The sequence below is a fragment of the Carlito syrichta genome, unplaced genomic scaffold (assembly GCF_000164805.1).
Source record: "Carlito syrichta isolate Samal-C Ts95f unplaced genomic scaffold, Tarsius_syrichta-2.0.1 Scaffold308151, whole genome shotgun sequence".
Taxonomy (NCBI): domain Eukaryota; kingdom Metazoa; phylum Chordata; class Mammalia; order Primates; family Tarsiidae; genus Carlito; species Carlito syrichta.
The window spans coordinates 1,172,932-1,182,030 of NW_007252247.1; positions in this window are offsets into that span (position 1 = coordinate 1,172,932).

The window sequence follows — 9,099 nt, forward strand, 5'->3', positions numbered from 1 at the left end:
ACTCATGTCCAGAAAGTGGCACTTGGATCTGAAGTTTCAGCCATAAGATCAATGAAAAATAGAGGATGAACAATACGTTTGGTCTGGGAAGTCTTGTTGGCCCCAGTCCCTCCTGTGGATGCATGACTGTCTCTGTGCTTACCTTTGTTTGACTTGGAAGGGCTGCCCTGGGAGGTGTGTGGCACTGACCACAGATGTGGGATACGGTGCTGATTTAGGGCTAACTACTAAGCCGTGTTCCAGTGATAATGATGTAGCTTGTGCACCTATTGGGAATATATAAAATTAGAGAGAATTTCTGTTTGCTTTGGTCCTCTTTCTAGAGTAATTACAGTGACTGCCATTCATGCCTGTTCGGTTGCCCTGATTATTCCAGAGTCACTAGAATAACCTGGCTATTAAGGTTGAGTCATGTGAAGAAACATACGGCAAAGTGACAACTTGTCATGTTGGCGTTGTCAATGCTGCGAGTCTTTGCCTTGTGGAGTCAATGTTCACAATATCTCTGAGTGTTTAACTTGGGCTCATAAGGATGGGTAGCCCTTGAAGGCCCCCGAGTGTGCAGATCCTGGAGTCATTTTCCCTTTTATTTATGACAAAATCTTGCAATTCTCTATTCGGTATTAATGTGACCCCAAAAGATGCAGTTTGTTGAAGCCTCTTCATAAAAATCCTGAAAGTCTTCCAGACAGAGGAGCCATCTGGGGTGGCGAGCACGTTTCTCACATGAAGGCATTTTAGTCTCTTGGGTCGACACCAAGGTTGGGCAATTAGATCAGCTCTAGTATCTTCTGGAAAGGGTTCTCCAAGATGACTTCGAGGGAGACAGTTTTAACTTTTGCGAGGAATGCAGACCAGATGCGCGCGCGCGCGCACACACACACACACACACACACACGTGCTAGAGATGATGTTAGGAATAAAACAGACACGACGATGCCGCCAAAACTCACTCTAACCGTGGAGGTGCAAAGGAATCCCTCCTGTCCCTTACTTTTCACTATTTGCAGGATGGGTGTACTTTCCTGGATTTGAAGAAACATGATGTGTACATACCGTGCAAAGCTTGGAAAGATGTAAAACAAAATAGCCTAGAGAAAGCTATCATTGACAGCTGACAGACTGTGCAATTTTGCTGGCAAGAAATCACATAAGCTAGAAAAAAAAACAAGTGCAGCAGGATATTAATACCTGCCTAAGTGGAAGTCCGTGCAGAAGAGTCAACACCTTGGTGAGTCCTGTTTTCCTCACTCCGTATTCTGCTTCTCGGCTGGGTAGGTTTTCCTGATACGGCATACGGTGCAAAACGCCGGATGACTCATGGAGCCTCTCGGAGTGAGGAGACAGACCCCTCGGCACCAGAGCCGGGGCTGGCAGCCACAGGGCAGATGAGCGGGCATACAGGATATCCTCCCCATCAGAAGAGAGGTGCCACCGGGGCTGGCTGGCTGGCTGCTTGGGGACACAGAGCGGGGAGGATCAGAGGGTCCCCAGGGAGCCCAGGAGTTCAGAAGCCTCTCTCATGCTTCCAGCGCAGCCTGGAAGGTCTGTGCTCTCAAAGGCCAGCGGGTGCAGGGTCTCAAAAGAGCAGACAGCCTCGGTGGGCCTGGATCTGGGACCAAGGAGGAAGAGGATGGAGAGGGAGGCATGAGACAAGGAAGAGGGGGATTTCCAAACACACCTTCAGAAGAAGGGGTGGGGGAAAGCCCAGGTCAAACAACAGGACAGCATCATCTGAGGATAACCGATTATCTTTCACTAGTTCGTAGCTTTCAGAGCAGTTTTAGGGTTATCGAAAAATGGAGCAGAAAGGGCAGAGGGGTTCCTTATGCTCTCTCAGTTCGCCCTCCCCCTCCTCCCTGACCCGGAGTTCCCCTGGTGTGACATCTGGCATTGCTACCATGAGCCAATCCTGATACATTATTGACCGAAGTCCGGAGTTGACATTGTGCTGGGCATTCTGTGGACTTTGGCAAGTCATAAGGTCCCAAATTCACCGTCAAGATACCATCCAGGATCGTTTTTTCTGACCTAAAGATTCACAATGCTCCGCCTTCCTCCTCCGGGGCCTTGGCAAGCCTGGATGATCACTGATTTTCTTTTTAAAAAAAGACACGGTCCAAGTGCTTAGCATGTACCAAGTATATTCTGAGGCCACTACCTACGTTAGTTTATCCAACCTTATAACAATCTGTGAGGAAGTGATTGTTCTCATCCTCATTTTAAAACGAGGATCGAGGCTCAGAGAGTGTGCGATTTGCCCGAGGTCACACAGCTGGTGAAGGGCTGAAACGAACCCCCGCCATCTGGCCCTAAGTCCTTGCTCTTCCTGCCGAGCTGTAGGGGCAGGTGCGCATCCAACTGTGAGTTATGTCTGAGAGCGGGGAGGGGTCGGGGGAGACAGCTCTTCATCACGGTCTCGGACTGCCGAAAACGAAGGTGTCAGGTCAAAAAAGTCACAAGGTAGGCACAAATAATAAGGCCTGTCACCCTCCAACAGTTTCTCTTAGGACACAGGCCTGATGCCAGGAAGTGTCAACAACAGCAAACACTTATGAGGACTTTACCATGTGCAGACCCTGCTCTGTACCTCTGATCTGAGTCATCTTATGAAATCCTCCAAACAGCCCTAAGAGAGGGGCACCAGTATCCCACCTTAGAGACACACAAGACATGACCTCAGAAGGCTCCTGTGATTTGCTGAATCTGAACACCTGGTGAAAGCAGGGCTGGGTTTGAACGCAGAGGTGTCCCTCCTGGCCCAGGCTCCAGCCGCTTGGCTAAGTTAGGGCTGGACCGAGTTGCACGTGAGCCATCACGTCTGGGGCCTCAATCCCCGGACGTCTTCGGGCCACATCTGCTCAAGGTTTCCGTGGGTCCTTCCCGCCCTCAGATTGGGTTCTCTCTCAGTTCGTGATTCTGAATCCCCGTGTGCATACGACACGCGGGTTACGGGTGCACATTTCGCTCAAAAGCTGAACGCCTCGGTTCGTCTCTGGGAAAAAGCATCCAGTGTGAACTGGGCCTGGGGAGCTTGCCCTTACCAGGGCTCTTGCGGACAATGAGGCTGGCTGGCTACTGACTGCCGTGGGGTCCCCCTGAAGGGCCGGAGGCCGACTGAACCTCCTGGTGAGGCCACCAAGTAGGGCTCGGTCCCAGGGAGGGGTCATGATCTTGTCGAAGAAATCGTTCTGGAAGAAGCACCCAACCTTAATACAGGGGTGGGATCCACCACGGCCCCTGCAAGTGGAGGAGTCGAGGAGGGTGCGAATGCTTCTCGTGAGGGTATCTCTCTGGCCTCAGACCCAGCCCTCCACGTGCAGTAATGAGTAGGTCTTGGCTCTTTGGGCAGTGAGGAGCCAGGCACCACCCAGCTTCCCAGCTGTCACCCTGACTGCAAAATGGCTAGGTTCTCCCACTGCCTGAGTGAGTGGGTGACAGACCGTGCCCTCTCCCGACCCCCCAGTGGCTCAGGACCTGTCTCATCATGGGGTTCCACCTTCTGGGCCATCAGGAGAAGAATTTGGCCTGAATCCTTGCTGTTCCTTTCTTGTGGCCCCTTTCCTTAATTATGGTGACAATAGCTTCAGTGCAAAGGTCACCACAGCTATGTAAAGACAGGCAGCTGACCCCAACACTCAGAGGACGGTCACAGCCACAGGCGAAATAATAACTAACTCCAGGGGCTGGACTGGGATGGGGGAAGGGGTGGAGAAAGCACACGAAGGAGGTAGACTGCCCAGCAGAAAGGGATGGACAGAAAGGTATTTCTTGAGCTCTTTCTAACAGGATAGTGGCAGAGAAGGAAATGGCTGCCCCAGTTGCTCACCAGTTCCTGGTGAATCATGGATGGTGGGCCATCCATCATTTCATTCAGATGTTCACTGGAAGCACACTTTCCCCAGGCACTAAATAGGACTCTGAGTGTCAGAGGCTGATTAGTTTAGCAGAGGGACCAGGTGTGTAAAACAAGCCATCGTGGTGTTGTGTGCAATAACAGGCTCGAACCCTGGAAGGGAGGGTTCATCCCGACTGAGGTGGTGGCTTCTCATGGGCTCTGGTTTGAGCACGAAATTGTCCAAATGTGCCCTCTAAATTGCTAGCCTCCCATAGATGATATAAGGAGCATAAAAGTTCTTGGTAATGCAGAGTATTTTCAACCTGCTGTATTAGCATAAGTGACAGCTATTGAGTACAAGGCTGGTTGAATGCTCACCTGCTGTTGTAACTAGGCGTCACCAGGATTCGCTGACAGGGTTCATTTTTTCAGTGGACTCCTCTAAGGATCGTTCCATAGTGAACACTCGGAAAAACTCTGGATTTGATATTTCTGGGGTTCCGTTCAGCCCACAGCTTCCACACTCTACAACTGTCTCGTCAAACTGTAGGTCTACCCCCTCAAATTCTCCCCGCTCGCTTTCCATTCCCCTGCAGAAAATCCACCCCAGTTCTACCAAAAGGCAAGCTCCCAGATCTTCTGACAAATCCATTCTCTCCTGTGCACTCAGAGAAATTCCCAGCTGTCCGTTGTGCATCAGAACCATGCTTAGGTAAGTCCATTAGAACCACCTTGTGGACTAAATGGCTATTCATTTCATGCAAAAATGAAACGACACAGACCTCTTCATCCTCTGTTTTCTTATCTGTAACCTGAAGATACTATTACGACCTACTTTATAGAACTGCTGTGATGGCTAAACTCGGCTGCCAGAAAAATACAGGGCACTCAGTTAAAAATAGACTTTCAGGTATGCAACAGAGCGCTTTTTAGTATAAGTACGTCCCAAACATTGCATGGAGGCATACTTACATTAAAAATATTTGCTATGTATCTGACGTTCAATGGTAACTGGGCATGTTATATGTTCACGTACTAAATCTTGCAACCCTAAATTGCATAAAACATTTTGCACGGCATCTGGTGCTTGAGTAACTCGATAATTGATGTTAATGATAGTAACACTTGCTTACAGGTAAGTCTTTGGTCCTGAGCTCTGAGTTTCTTGAGGGAGAGAAATCCCTTATTTCCATCTCTGACTCATCTGTGAACAGATTAGTAGCTGGAATGTGGTCAAGGCCACACATGTGTTGAATTAAATGGTAGACTAGGAGCCAGAGCCTCTCAGAAGGACAATGGCACATGGATATGATCGACTATCAATATAATCCCTTTCCTGTGGTTAGTTTAATTGTTCATTAATTCCACAAATGCTTGTGATGCTCCTGCCACTCACTGGTTATTGGATCATACATGGAGAGAGAAGATATACGTCAGGGTCAGCCCTGTCCTCCCAGGGAAGACAGACGTGTCATCCAATAGGTAGTATGAGTTGAACGGAATGGAATTGCAATCCTGTGGTGTTGAGGACTGAAACAGACTTCTCCAGTGGCTGTCTGGAGTTGGGTGGAGACGGCGTCCTCAGCCAAGGAAATGGCCTGAGCAGTGGTACAGAGAAAGGGGAAAGTGGATAGCGTCCAGGAATGAAGAGAAGTTCGTAGGTGTGTTACGGCCCTGTGGCTACCAAAATGACTTCACACATTGGATGACCTTCAAAAGCCAAAATTCAGTCTCATAATGTCAGAGGCCGGAAGTTCAAAATCAAGAGGTCAGCAGAGTCTCACCGCCTCCAAGGCTCCAGTGGCGAATCTTTCCTTGTTTCTTCCAGCTCCCAGGGCTGCAGGTGCTCGCAGGCTTGTGTCTCTCCAGTCTCTGTCTCCTTCTTTCTGGGCCTTTTTCTCTCTGTGTGTATATCTCCTCTTAAGGGCCCGCCTAAATAATCAAGGATGATCTCCTCTCAAGATCCTTAACATAATCATATTTAGAAAGAACGCTTTTTCCCGAATGAGGTGACATTCACAGGTTCCAAGGTTGGGGCGTAGGCTTGTCTTTTGAGGTCACCATTCAGCCCAGGACAGCAGGGGCTGAGTTGTAGCTGGAGATGAGACACATCCATCCTTTCATTCCCTGAGAGGACATTCCCTGAGGGGCTGAGGAGTGCTGGTTTTATGCTACAGGTCTTAGGAAACCACAGATAACTTCAGCCTGCAAGTGGCTTGGTTGGAATTGTGTTCTGAGAGGTATGCTTGGATATGAGACTGGAGAGAAGTCAGGAAGCCAGTACAGACAGACTGAGGGGCATAGAAGGAAAGGTGGACAGAGAAAGAACTCCAGAGAGATAACTCCTCAAGGCCTTGGCTTAGGGTGGTCTAACTCTGACATCTGTGCACTCCCCATCAGTGTGTCCCCAGCTTGAGAATAAGGCCAGGACCTTTCTGTGGACCAGAGAGAGAGGTCTTTCAGTCTAATACAAGTTCCACAGATAGTCTCTGCTTTTAAAAACGAGGCAAAGAGAAGCAAAGTTCGAAACTATGGAAGTCACAAGAATTCAGCCATTTTCAAGAGCAGACCCTATGTCCCTCCCTACCCAGCAGGAACAGAACCCTGGACCACTGCCGGGAAGAAAGTGAGAAAACATCTCGTTCTCTCAGTTCTGGAGAGGCCAGGGAAGCAGGCCCATGCTCAAGCAGACTTGGTGTCCCCTTCCCTTGCAATCACTCATGACGAAGCTGACGGAAGCGTTGCAGGGACGAGATGGCCAGGATAACCCCTGCGAGACTCTGCTTTCCCAGGATTCCACTCTGCCTGGTTCACTCTTCCAACCCTCCACCCAACCAGTCACCGCAGAAACATACCGCTCCCTCAAGAGCATCCCGAAAGTGTCACTGCTTTAAGAACAACCCCTAATCTCCTGAAACAGGCCAAGTCCCCTGCTTTCTACTTCTGCACACCACACCCCTCCGCATATTCCTGATGGTCATTAAGTCTCCAGCTGTGATGGTCCATGGTCCATTCTCCCTAGCCCTTCCTATAATCCCTCTAAGGTCGTAGGCGGTCTTTTGCCCTTGGCAGTCTACCCCTAGTACTACACTACAAATTATTGAGCATTGAGCAGGTGCTCAAGTGAAGACCCCTGGGCGAGGGAATGAATAAACCAGTGACAGCCCTGGGGCCATTCCTCTGTGCTAGGCCTTGGGGACCCACAAGACAAAGCCTGTCTTGGAGAAACTCACATTGTATTGGATGAAATGGACAAAGGAGCAGAACAGTTTAGCATACCTGGTGTCTGAAGAGAAACGTGGAGTCACACAGCCCTCCTGGACATCCAGGGAAGCTTCTCCAACCAGGAATCCACCAATAAATCAGCAGGTAGAGAGCAGTGAACACAGCACTGGACACGGCTGCACTCCAAGAGGCAAAGCCTGCCATCCACGTGGAAGGCTGTGGACGGTAAAATAGCCTGATTGATCGTACGCCAGCCAATTTCTGGTTTGAGGCCCGAGGCCTGAGGCCCACCTGCTCGGAGCTGGATGGAAGGGTCTGCTCTTTTGTCCCACCCATGCTCCTCGGAAGGCACCTGTTTCTGCATGCACGTGCTCTGCTGGAGCGTGACTCTCATTAAGAGAGGCAGGCTGCGTCATGGCGGGCAGTGCTAATTGGATGTGGTTGAGGTTGCAGGAGGGGACGCATAGACAGTTACTGACCTGTGTGCAGAGCTGATGACGACAGTCATGTGAGCGCCTGGACACTGGGATGTGGCTTCTCCTGGCTCAACCGCTCTCTTCTTCATAATGTAGACATCAGGCTATTTTTTTTCCTCATTGTATCAACTATCACTCCCGCCTGTGAGACAGCGAGGAAGGATGCAGGGTCCATTTTGCTGTAACTCCAAGCAGAGCAGAGGAGAGAATACTCACGTTGGACTTTCAGAGAAAGGCCCATATGCTGCATGCCAATGTCATCCAGGAAGAACCTGAAAATAATTCTCACAGACACAACCGCCATGACATAGGCTCGGACTGCGGCTTAGAAGCACCTTCCTGTTTATTACTCTCAGCAGCTGGCATTCAGGATTATCTTTTCGTAATGGAAGCAATTATCTGGTACATTTCTAGAAGGAATCCTTATGCACAGAGTCACTGTGTACCTCACACTCAGGAATTGCAGCACAGAAGAGCCAAGTGACTCACCAGGCAGAGACAGAAGGAATGGGGGCACCCGGCATGGGCATGCACATGTGGTATGGACACATGCATGTGTGGGCATGCACAGGTGGTTGTGTGCATGCACGTGGCACACACATATATGGGGTTTGTGCGCACTTGTGTGGTGTGCATATTCATGCACATGCAGCTTGTTTCTGTGGACATGTGGGTGCATGCATGCACATGGTATACACATGTATGTGCACATGTGCCATGTGCGCACACTCATTGCTGCGTGTGCACATGTGGTGATGCATGAGTGTGTACATGTATGTGTGCACGTGTGACTTGTGCACACTTGTATAGCACACATGTGTGCATGCGTACATATGCGTGTGCAGTGTATGTGGTTGCATGCTCACATGTGTGAGTGTGCTTGTATAGATATGAGGCTTTAGGATGTATACCTGAATGTTTCTAGAAAACTCTACAGGACACAGGGTCCTGTAGGTGCCTGGGCTGGAAGCTCACGAACCCAGCCTGGAAGTCTGGATTCATAAGGGGCAACTGGGAAAGAAGAGGGTGACTGGGTCAGGATCCTACTTGAGCTCCCAGGCCCCAGGGTGGGCAGCCCGCCCAGGAATCTGGCACAGGGACAACCCTGGAAATACTTAGTGGGCAGCTTTAAGTAACCACCCAGGGACAGGCCTCTGGATGCCAATAGAAAGTGGGGGGGTGAGGGGAGCTTTCTTCTAAAGAAGCAGGCCAGGATCAGAGTGACAATAACAAAATGTCACTTTGATGGCTTCAGAAGACAACAGCTCCTCCCTGACCTAAATGTCCACTATGGAGAACTGCAGGCCTTAAATTCATTTGGTCTCAAACTCCTACTCGGCACTAAATCCGTGGATAATCTAGAAGCCTCTAAGGTGTGACAATGTTACACTATATAGAGAAGGATCCCAGGTACCTAATCCATCGCTTTTTTTCCTTTCCTTTTCTTTTTTTCTTTTTTTTGAGTTGGAGTCTCACTCTGTCACCCAGACTGGAGTGCGTGGCCGCTCCCGGTCACCGCAGCCTCGACCTGCTGGGCTCCGACGATCCTTCCGCCTCAGC